The sequence below is a fragment of the Xyrauchen texanus genome, chromosome 38, assembly GCF_025860055.1.
Source record: "Xyrauchen texanus isolate HMW12.3.18 chromosome 38, RBS_HiC_50CHRs, whole genome shotgun sequence".
Taxonomy (NCBI): domain Eukaryota; kingdom Metazoa; phylum Chordata; class Actinopteri; order Cypriniformes; family Catostomidae; genus Xyrauchen; species Xyrauchen texanus.
This window is the reverse complement of record NC_068313.1, coordinates 29164777-29177454: the sequence shown is the minus strand read 5'-3', so window position 1 is coordinate 29177454 and position 12678 is coordinate 29164777. Positions and strand designations below refer to the sequence as shown.

Below are 12678 nucleotides of genomic sequence, written 5' to 3'. Positions count from 1 at the left end.
GATGTGTTGTCTTGTTAGGGATCAGTGTGAAGAATACCTTGCTGTTAACACACAAGTAATTTGGTGCTTCTGTGGCCACTGGATGGCAGTCAACCATCCATGTACCAGAAACTGAAATAGTGGGAGGGAATGACACACTTGATTAATTTGTGCATGTGTTAACAAATTTATGATATTGTTTGTTTACGTCATTACATTCCCAACATTTGATGTGAAAAAAGGTTCTGTTAATATGATGAAGTTAATCTGTCTTTAGTAGCATTGTTAGGTGTGGATGACTGGTAGGCCTGTAAAAGTGTAGCTATGCTTGTTTTAGGTATTTGTGTTTAAGACTAATTTTAAGGTTAACTACATAGTTCCTTGTGATATCTGGTGGTTTTAAAGAAGTAGTTCACACAAAAATGAAAATGTTAACGTAATTTCCTCAGCACCATGTACGATTTTTTTATACTATTTTCTGAATGATGGTCGTGGTGTTGATAGCGAGACTCTTTAAATCTTAAAGGCTTTACGGCTTGTTAGTCATAAGTCAAATGAAGGCATATTTTGTTTTTGGTGAGCAACAACTATAAATTATAAATTGTGGGGTTATCCTTTACAGTAAGGTTCCATTTGTTAACGTTAGTTAAAAGGAGACCTATTATGCCCCTTTTTACAAGATGTAATAGAAGTCTCAGGTGTCCCCAAAATGTGTCTGAGAGGTTTCAACTCAAAATACCCCACGGATCATATATTATACCATGTTGTAAATGCCTCTTTTTGGGTGGAATCAAAAACAGGCTGATTTCGTGTGTGTCTCTTTAAATGCAAATGAGCTGCTGCTTTCCGCCCCCTTTCCGGAAGAGGGCTGTCTTTACACCTCGTGCTTTGAATACTACAGCAACAACAAATCAGAACCAATATGACTGACAACGTAAATACCGGAGTTCAGCCATATATGTGTGAATATATATGTATATTTGTATGGTCTCCGTGAATACAATCCGAGACAATGGTAACTGAAAGTAAATAACGACATAGCTCCGGTCTCCGTGAATACAATCATAGACAATGTACCGTTAGCTGCATTAGCCGTGGAATACGCTAATAAGCACATTCGGAAAGGCGATTTGCGAACATTAACAAAATACAAAGTGTGATACTTCATCTTCAGGATATAAAGCTGGAACACGAACAGTTGGTACTGATCCATGCTTAAGAATCACATTTTTGGAAAATCCTGCTTTATATTGACACTCATTCTCAAAGCAGTCCAGTGTAAAATGATTTGCACTAACATACACAAATATTTGTATATTTTGGGGCACTTTTCTTTCAAAAGCAAAACTTGTCCACTGCGTCTTCAGTGGCTCCATGAAGACTCTTAAGTTCACTTTTACAGCCAACAACAGAGCACTTATGATGCTTATGGCGCTGAGACATTATTGTTCTGACTGTACCTGCTCCAGCCAGTGTTGCCAACTATTTTCAATGGAAACTAGCTAAAGCCTGCTCAAAAAGTAGCTAAATGTCGCCAGATGACGTCATGCTTCATTAGCATATTAATGACGTCATCGCGTCGTATTTGCATTCTGCCTAATTTGTTGGTACTGTAGCCTACTTCAGTTTATAATAACGGTTATCTCCCCTAAACCGTGCTCATACTGTTTTTATATAGCCGAATGTCCAGTAAAACGGTTCTCAATTACATATTTTCTGTTAGACAACGGAACGGAACTTAGCTAACGTTACATGTTTATGAGTTTGAAGAAGGCTTATTGTGTTTGGATAAGTAAAATGTATAGAGTCTGTAAATATACGATCTGAAGTCGAAGAGTTCAGAAACCGAACCGGAATGAACTAAAACTCTGATTAGTAGTGAATATAAGCGCATGCCAAGAAAAAACGGTGAAATTAAATGTTTTGAATTAAAACAAAGGAGAAGGCAGCTGCTATGTGATCACTGATTGGTTCCTGCTAACACAGCGTGCACATGCGCAGCTCATTCATGTCTATGTCCGCTGGCGTGCAGTCAACGGAATGTGCTGCTCCTCTCAGCCGCTCACTGAACGGAGCAGACGCAGCGGGGAAGTAAGACCTCACGCTTGCAGTACTGCCGATATTTGGAATTTGGAAAGTTGCTAAGGTTTGTCCAAAAAGTCGCTAGATTTGTCGCTAGCCGCTTTTTTGAAAAAATGTCGCTAAAGGGGTCTGAAAAGTCGATAAAAATAGCGACAAAGTCGCTAAGTTGGCAACAATGGCTCCAGCATGGAAAAAAATGGTGGACTGTGTGTAGATCACTCAGGGGAGGATCTATGATAATAGGGAGGAGTCCATCACCAGTACTGTATGAGGCCTGCTCTAACATGACCTCACTTTAGAGCAGAAATGAAAACCATTCATTTTGACACACTGATTAAGATTAATAGAAATATAAGAAAGAGGAGTGGGTGGACTTGTAACATTGTAGCGTGGTTGTGTACACACACTGCCGACTCTTATGCACCAACACCAAGAGTGAATTTTGCATAATAGGTCCCCCTTAATGCATTGGGTATTATGAATATACAATTAGCAATATATATATATATATATATATATATATATATATATATATATATATATATTTACATCATTTATTAATCTTGATTACATTATATATTATTATTATTATGTTAAATATACTATTGTCCATTGTTAATTCATAGTTAATCCAAGTACAACTTTTAATTTTAAACATATCTTACGATACAGTATGTTGTAATTAACTTAATAAATGCTTAATAAGTATTGTTCATTGTTAGTTCATGTTAACTAATGTTAACAAATGATACTTTATTGTAACGTGTTACCAATTTTGGTTAGTTTAAAGTGAAAATCTTAACGTCCGTTCATGAATGCTTGTTAAATTAATATTCTGGGTTCAATACAAGTTGAGCTCAAACAACAGCATTTGTGGCAAAATGTTGATTATCACAAAAATGGGGCCAATTTTTGCAAGGTTTAAAGGCAGAAATGTGAAGCTAATAGTTTTGTAAAAGCACTTACATTAATACTTCTGTTAAAAAGCATGTAGGCCTATTGTTTGAGATGTAAAGTGTTATTTTATCACACTAAAATCTTGTTTACATGCATATTGTTTATCTCTTGTGGCTATACATTTTAAGAACGACTGCCTCTTCAGCAAGACATAAACGCCTATTTTTCATCATTGCACCCTTGTCCCCACCCCCTGGAGCTCAGACAGTCAGTCACAGGTGAAGAGGAGAGAGATGGGACTGTCATGGTAGATTCACCTACACCAAAGAGGAGTTACATAGGACACCTGCTCATTTACATAAACATGCACTAATTGAACGGCTTTGACTGTTATCGTACATCTCACGCTGCTTTTAAAACACAAGTAATAACTCTTGAAAGCAAACACATTGTTTCATTTAGTTATTTTACTGTTTTGAAGGCATCATGGACCATTTTTGCATGCATCTCTGCTATATTTAATCATTGGGCTGTTGTAAACATGCACTAGATGGACATCTTTTATAATTTTGATATGTTTCCGGTGATATGGGCCGCGTTTAAAGAGCAGTACATGCACACATTTAAAAAAAAAAACATCTCTTTCTGCTGTTGCCACTGACTGGGAGAAACACATGATATTCTGTGTGAAGACCAGCATCTCTGGTTTGGCCTGTTGAAGCCAGATGAAGCACCCCAACATCACCGTGGATTGTATTTTACGCTTACGTATCCAGAACATTTCAGTGTGGATTGCTTGTGAACCAGTCAGAAAATGATTCAAGCTGTTATTGAAAGATGGGGCTGTTAAAACACTATTGGACTGCACAACCATGAGAAGTGTCATGCATGAATGTGTCAAATGTCATGACTGTTTGATAGTTGCTGTGCTTGAGTGAACAGTTTGATACATTCAGATGAAATGTGTTGGGTGTACATTGTGTGTTATCACTGAAATGTAGTTTAATAAATTATAATGTGAGCCTGTTCTTTTTCTTCACATTGCATTTCAAATATGGCTGTATTCGTGGTGCAGCACAAAATTAGCCAGTCAGAACAGTGGACGTTTGCATTGAAGTCTTAAAGGACCAGAAAGCTTAAAACCGAGCGTTTCAGACAGAGGGCCAGAGACAGGGTGGAAAATTATCATATATTATTAAATGATGACTGTTTTGGTGCAAAAAATACTTTACTAACATTATAAGTGGACCTCAGGGAAGACAATTGTGATGAGGAGGAGGGTGTGGCCGGGCCGTGAGGATACAAGCCTGACGCTGAGTTGCCTAATCAGAGGGAGGGACATAAGGGAAGAGTCACACGTGGCCGCTCTGTGTGTGTGTTTATGTTGCTGTGTTTTCAGTTTGATGTTCTGTTTGAGTAAAGGTTTGTTATTTGTCACTCTTGTTCCTGCATCCTCCTTTTCCGAACTGTTATACTGGTGCCGAAACCCAGGAAAGGAAGAAGGACAACTGTCTCTGTCTCAAAGGGAGACGTTAGTTTCTGAAATCAAATACTGGTGTCATGCCAAAATCATAGCAGAGAGGTAGCCATCAATGTTTTCATCCTTCTGGTGTCTTAAAGCTGCCATACCTTCAGATGTGCTGGCCTGCATTACTCAGGTAAAGGAAACCTTGGGAAGATCTGCTGATAGCCAACATCAGCAGACCAACACCACCAACATAAGGGCAGATGACCTCCACAGTCCAGATGGCTGTTTTAAAGGTGTAGTTCACCCAAGAATGAAGACTTTCTCAATTCCGTGTAACACAAATTGTGAATTTTTGAAGAATACCCTGTCCACTCTTTACCATATAAAGAAGGTGAATGTGAACTGGTGCTGTCAAGCTATGAAATGACAAAAACAGCACCATAGAAGTGGTCCATTTGACTCTGATTCACTATTCCAAGTCTTCTGAAGACATATGATAGCAATTGTGTTTAGAACATTTTGAAAAACATCTTTCTGAGAAATTTCAGTTGACAAAAACTCACAGAAAACATGAGTTTTGGAAAATGAAATGTGATCTACGAGCTTTATAGATGTCATAGAAAGGCTGTAAGTCTATCCTATTTTGTCAAAAATCAAAGATGGCGGGGCCTGGGTAGCTCAGTAAGTAAAGACACTGACTACCACACCTGGAGTCACAAGTTTGAATCCAGAGTGTGCTGAGTGACTCCAGTCAGACTTCCTAAGCAACCAATTGGCCCGGTTGCTAGGGTGGGTAGAGTCACATGGGGTAAACTCCTCGAAGTCACTACAATGTGAGGATCTCGCTCTCAGTGGGGCACATGGTGAGTTGTGCGTGGATGCCACGGAGAATAGTGTGAAGTCTCCACACGCACTAGGTCTCTGCGGTAATGCGCACAACAAGCCACATGATAAGATGGCCGGATTGATGGTCTCCGATGCAGAGGCAACTGAGATTTGTCCTCCGCCACCCAGATTGAGGCGAGTCACTACACTTCTGTGAAAAAGGTCTCTTAAAGTTGATATTAACTTTAAATTGTGTCATCTGCACTAGCTTTGTTTGCGGCTTTCATGAAAGTTCATAGTTGTAGTATAAGTAGTAAAGTGAGAAGTAGTGATGTCCAATTCAAGTTAGAATCACGCTTTTGGGTCGGATCTTTTCAATGAATAGATTGATTCAGATTACACAACCGTACATGATTATGCAATATAAAATAAAGTAGAATTTGTAGTGATTTAGTTTTGTGAGAATCATTAGTTATACAGACAGATAGACAGATAGATAGATAGATAGATAGATAGATAGATAGATAGATAGATAGATAGATAGATAGATAGATAGATAGACAGATAGATAGATAGACAGATAGATAGATAGACAGATAGATAGATAGATAGATAGATATTTTTCAGTTTATTAAATCAAACTATGATTCAAATCAGGGTGCTACTGTACTGTAAAAAACACAATAACAATCATGTGTCAGTGGCATATGCTACCAGAGGATCAGTGTGAGAGTGAGGGGTGGCAACCAGAGAGAGAGAAAGAGAGAGTGAGGCATGGTGGGAGGGATTGAGATGCAATAGGAAAAAAGACAGGCAGCACACTTAAATAATAGTCATTCTGCCTGCACGTTGGTGAAGACCGTCTGGTAAGGTAGGTCAGATTTTTTTAAGTCTGTGTCTGTAGATGATATGCTAGCAAGATATATATTTTGGGTCAAGAGTCATGAAATGTTTATTTGGAATGTCACATTTTGTTTTGAACAAAAAACAAACAAAAACAAAATAAATGTAGTTATGAGGTTACTTTGTTAAAAGTTAGATCTGAAATATCAGAGGAATATTGTTCTGGTGATCAGCTGATGAAAGTCATATTGTTCTGGACTACTGTTGTGTTGTCCGGTGACTTTACGTTCACTCTTGGACGTCAGATTTAGAAATGTTATTATTTTTATCAATTAATGACACCTCATAATATACAGCAGAGCAGTTTTATATATAGGAAATATATTCTACATATTTTTCTTTAAATTTAGAAATGCATATATCCTTAGGATGAATAAGTGATGTGTACATACTGTAAAATACACTAAGCTAAACTTTACTAAATATGTGTTAGTGCTTTGTTAGCAAATTAGCTGCCCATTTTTGTTGGTGTTATTGCATTATATCAGAGCATCAAATGTGATTACATGATGATATCAGTTCTCAAGAGCACTGCAGAGGGGAAATATTTTGATGATTTTTTTTTTTTTTTTACAAAGGCAGAAATTACATTCTCAATATTATTGTGCATGTTAACCTGTGACATTCATCACAGTCTGATGCTCTGGTCATGACTCATAATGCCTAATGGAATTATTATATCTCTAGATAAGGATTACAATCTTGGCAGCTTCCACTCTGACAACAGAGAGGGCAAAGTGCCATATAACAGACCCCAGAGTGGACTGATGTCTTTTAGTTTTTGGAAATTGTGAGGCTTGTCACAATAAATTCGAGCAGTGTTCTAACACAATCAAGGTTTTGTGATTGTCCAAATATATGTTATTAACCTCTTAACTGGCAGACCCACCTGAGGGACGAAATGGACACAGCTATTTTAGTATCAACCCTGAACTATAAAGATTTACCATGATTAACATTGATAAGCTGAAACGGGCCGCTGAGTTATGTTGAACTGGCTGTAAAACGGCAGCGTGATATGCAAACGATTTGAATACACAAAAACGAAGTTAACATGCATACTGTTGTGCCATACTGAATGTGTCTTTTGCGTCTCATTGAACGTGCCTTTAACATCTCACTGCAGCGTTACAGTGTTTACCAGATTACAGGGTTTACTGACGTTACATCGTCATGACAATGGAGTTGTAATATTGGATATAACTTTACACAGATCTGTTTAGCAAGCAATTTCATTACACTCAAATGATGTTACATCTATAATGTTAAAGCTGAAGTATGTAACTTTTTCAGTGTTAAAATACTTTCTTTTACCTCAGCTTAATATGCAGAGATAACTATAAGTATGCCATTCAGAGGTTCATTTTTCTCAAAATCTGTAAACACTGTTTCTGTGGCTTAATAACTAATAAAAATGTATTTGTGAGTTTTCACAGCAATTTATGAGAAAAGCAGCAACAAATTCAATAATTTTGGGCCAGAATAATGAGAATAAAGTGCTGCAAAATTCGAGTGGGACTGATAGGCGTGTGCTGGCAATGGCAGAATTCAGGCAACAGGATGTGGTGTGTTTGATTTCATTAAAAATTATACGAACAAGATAAGATTAAAGTAAGTATTTTATATTGTGCTGTTAAAATTACATTAAATCTTTCTCAGAAAAAAAAAAGCAGATTATGCATAGAAGTTAGCTATTAGAAATATGCTGCTGGCTTTATTTGTATTTATTGGTTGGAGCATGTTAGCAGTGAGAATGTAGAAAAATAATGCAAGGACCATACAACTGATTAACTAATAATCAACCATCCAGGTACCACTGGCCACAGTCAAATTGAACATTAATCTTATGATCTAGAAAATGTCATAAGACAGAGACACCTGTTCTCCAGAAGCAAAACAGGGGCATGTTATACAGACTAAGGACAGGCGAACATTATCCAAATGAAAGACGAACGTTCTCCCAGACCTTATGACGTTTAGACATTGTGACGTTGTGATGTAATCCACATGCTTTGAGTTTCGATTGTACTGTAGTAGAATAGATATATAGAGAGTAGAATGAATACAGACAGACACTTAAGCTTAACCATCTATCATTACCTGTACTGTATATTATTCTAGTAGATATGCAATAATGTTATATAATAAAACTACATTTTAGGCCAGACTTGATTGTCAGCGCACTCTGTTTTTCTGTTTGAATTGGTTTAAACAGGTTTGGAAAAGTGCCCATTATGATTACAATTAGAATCTGACAGCATTATGGTGGTTACTCAAAAGAATTCCCTGTTGTGATTGTCAATCAAAGTATTTTTCACCAAAACAGGCAATCTGGGAGAACATGCATCTTTATTTGTAGCTAAACTGGTAGAGTATGGTGCTAGCAATGCCAAGATCATTGGTTTGATTCCTGAGGAATTGATTGTCATTGTTGGATGGTTGTTTTAGGACTCATATACTGATCCTATTTTAGACAGGAGTCATTAATTACTGCCAGAGTCACCCAGTTCCATGAGTCCTCTGGCCCTATTATCCTCTACCTTTCCATTGAAGCCCAAATCATCTATATTGTCTGTCTCCCCAAAGACAATAGGAGGACAATGGACCCATTTTCTCATCCCATTTCTACAGCAGGGCAAGAGCTCTGTCCTCCAGGCACACTGACATCATGGCTGAAACCAGAGGCCTGGTTTGTGTGTAACTGAATCATAGATTCAGTAGTAATGGAGACAAGCCTGACTCATCTAGTGTAAAACCAACCTGTTGGGATAGAGAAAGAGAGAGAAGGATTGTTGTCTGTATTCCAGAGGCTATATAATACTTGTTATTAAAAGGATAAGCCTCCAGTCCAGGATACTGATTGGTCGATACATCATTCCAGCTGTGCCGAAAGAAGTAAACAGTATAGTAACAGCTATGTTGTGAAAAAACATGTTGATCTAGCTTAAAATTTGCATTAAAACTTGGGCTGTCAATCGATTACAAATTCTAATTAAATTAATAACATGATATGCTGAATAATTAATTGAATTAAATCACATATATAAATATTTGCTGAGAAAGGCTATCATGTGACAAATATTCTATATATAATGATTCAATTATTATTATTTTATATAAATTATTATAGATATAATAAATGTTTTAAATGTAATTCAAATTATTAAAAAGCATAACATTATTGTTGTAGGTGAGTAAAACAATGATAAGATGGAAGCTTCTGGAGCGTCTCAATGTGGTTGCGTCTCATCATAAACACTGCATTTTTAGATCACTGTATCAAGTTAAAATGCTGAAAAATACATCTAGAGATCCCTGCATTCGGAATTTCACAGCTGTGTTTGAACACAAGAATATGTTCTCATCTAGTGTCAAGCAAGCCTGTATGTGTTTTGTTGTCTAAACAGCTGTGCGTTGCCTATACAGCTTGAGTTTTGCTTACTGCCCCCTGCTGAAAACAGGTGGTACTTAAAGCTTGAATTGCTCAGTTGGTAGTAATATTACTTATAACTGTCTGGAGACATGATTAATTGTGTATGTTTTTTAAATGTGTGTATGTATATATATATATATATATATACTGAATCAACACATTAAATCAACAGCCCTAATTTAAACTTTAAAATAATTTAAATAAAACATATATTTATAATATTTTTTTATAATTACAAAATTAGCTGTGACTATATTTACAAGAAAGCACAACCTTTCATACCTTATTACTTAATTATGAAATTCAAATGAGAGTGAGTGAGAGAAAGGGAGTAAGAAAATGAATACGGATGAGTAAGAGAAAATAGGTGATTGTTGTTTTCTGTAAGACAAGTAGCAGTGCGCATCAACTTCTCTGTGTTGTATGGTATCAGGCTCCAGTTTGCCCGTTCTATTCTCTCCTCGGGACGGTATAAACAATAGCCACTATGTACAGAGGCACAACAGGCAGGGGTGTAAGTGTGTGTGTGTGGGGACTGGGATTTGTTAGGCAAGTGTGTTCGAGGCTGTGGAGCATTTACAAATTGCTAATTGACTGCTATATCTCTGGTATCACTGTAACTGGAACAGTGTGTTTTCTTGAAGACAGCTGGGCACACAATGCTGTTTACCGTGACTTAAACATCCAGCAAATATCATGGTTTTGAAATCACTTAAAGTTAGGAAATTACATCTCAATGGGCTTCAATGCCTTTAGGCTCCTTTATTGCATTTGGGTCTCTGACTTTAATTTGAAATATTGCTAACAACATTTGTTTGTGAGAATTGGGGCAATGTCCAGTATTGAGATAAATAAATGTGACACAGTTCTGTAGCTGTAGCTGTTTTTTGTGGTCCACATGTCTTCTATAAGTGTTTGACTAAAATCAAGGTTTCAGCTGGAACCAAATAAGGGCTATAGAGCCTGATGCCATATAGGACTAGGGTTTTCAACCAGTTGTCTCTGTAGGTACTAGACCACATTTGCTTCCTCTCATTCTCAATGTTAAAACTGTACATTCCATGCAGCTCTCGTATCAAAATGATCACATTCCATGCATTTAAACTATGCATAATATTAGTTTTTGAGTGCGTGTGGAGGCATCTTCATTCTTGGTTGGATTGACCTACGCTCTGAACACTAGCTGGTCAGTAGGAACAGTGCAGTGCATTGTAGGTTGAGCAGAGCGGATGACGCTTTCTGAATGGCCTGAGTGGATAGAACAATAGAGCCTCCCTGCTCTGAGCATCTGACATTTTCATATAGAATGGAGGAGATAAAAGGAGGAGAGTAACCACCCCACCGTCTGCCCACTCAGCCTGGGGCATGGTACAGAAGGTGACAAGCGAGGCCTCCATCCCAGCCGTATGTGTGCGTGTGTCTTTTGTAACTGTCAGTATGTCGTCGTACAGTTTTCTCTGCTGATTAATGCTTTGATTTGGTGAGGTGAGGAGGCCTGAAAACTTGTGGCTGGTGAGTCTCATTGCATTTTTGAAACGTTGTCTTTGAAAAATTTACAACAGACATTTTTGTTTATTACTATATCTTGCACGCATAGATAAGTTTTACATTTTAGTACAGTCTATCAGGTGTGTCTCTTTGATATTTGTCTCGTAATCATTCTTTTTAATTTAAAGCAAAAATTGATGTATATTATTTTTAGTCTCTGTGAATTGTAATAGAATATAGTAAGTACTTGTTGCATCATTACTTTGCAAGCCATTTTACATTTATGTTGTCAAAAATAAAAAACAAAATTACATACAGAGTCATATTGAAAAATATATAAGTGTCAAATGTTATCATGCATGGTGGTTACACTCAAAATAGTTACAAATGGCTTTTTATAGATCTGTTCACAAGTGGAAAGGGTTAAAAAGAAACAAGCAAGAAAATATTTGCTGTTATTGGTAGTTTTTAGTTAATGCTGTTGTTGTCAGTAAATGAAGTGTATGCATACTGGGGAGAATTAAAAGACATCGTCATCAGCACAACATGTGAAAAAAGGACAAGAGATAGAAGGAGAGAGGAATGTTGAAGTAGTGTTCGGTCATGCATGACTAAACATCATGCTGTGACAATATACTTGCCAAACACTAACACTAAACAACATAGTAGGGCTTTATCACATCCCACTTTAGATGAGCTGCTGAGTGGCGTTATGTTGGATTTGTTACTGATTACTAATATCCTTTATTGTTTGCCAAAGAACAAATGCAAATATCTGATCTTTTCTGTGATACGAAATAGTCAAGCATTTTGGATTATGTATGATAATGATAAATGTAGAATAGAGCGATACAGGCCTTGCTAGAGTACATTGAATTGGATCTGGGCCTGGGTCTTCTCAGTCTGAAATATGGAAAGCAAGCTGCTGTGTAGTGAAGGTAGACTACCGAGAATGCCATCTGGCTTTATAGCAGACTGCGGCCATGGAATATTCTAACCTAGGAAGGACAAATTCATTTGAAATACTTTACGTTCATTTAAGTAAGAGTATATTTTCAGTTAAAACCTCATGAAACTTTTAATTAACCTAACTAAACAATACAAGATATTATATTGTATGCATTCAATTTATAAAAATGGATTTAAGGTTCCTCCTTGCATAAAAAGGTCTATGGATAACAGCGGTTCTGAATTGGTTAAATTTAAAGGGATAGTTCACCCAAAAATGAAACGTCTATTGTCATTTTTTTTTTTTTTTCAGAAATAATAAATAAATAAAAGGGAATAGTGACTGAGGCAGTCAGTCCCTAACATTCACATCTCCATTTGTATTCCACAGATGAACAAAAGTCATAGAGGTTTGGGCATTTGGGGACAGTTCTCGTAGGTCCCTGGTGTGGGTGGACTGCTTTGTTGATTTAACACATGCTCTAATCTGATTGGTTTAAATCTGAGAGATGTTTACACTCTGACTCATCAAATTATTGCAGTTTGAATTAGCTAGAAACTGGCAGTGAGCTCTGGTCTAAGATTTGTCGACATCTTGGCATTATGAATTACTCAAAAGTTGTCACACTGTGCTGAAATATCCAATAGTGAAGCC

General features: G+C 36.9%; 1 protein-coding gene across 4 annotated transcripts in view; it reads left to right on the top strand.

Annotated features, from left to right (window-relative positions):
- Positions 1 to 6072: 6072 nt before the first annotated feature.
- The window catches only part of LOC127631378 (myelin-associated glycoprotein-like), a 32642-nt gene continuing 26036 nt past the window's right edge, over positions 6073 to 12678 (top strand). For 3 of the 4 annotated variants that reach the window (XM_052109480.1, XM_052109479.1, XM_052109477.1), the window contains exon 1: positions 6073 to 6122. The gene's annotated coding sequence lies outside the window, so the exon portion shown is untranslated. Of the gene's footprint in view, positions 6123 to 10916; positions 11100 to 12678 lie in introns of those variants that run through there. The other variant, XM_052109478.1, reaches the window with a different exon arrangement.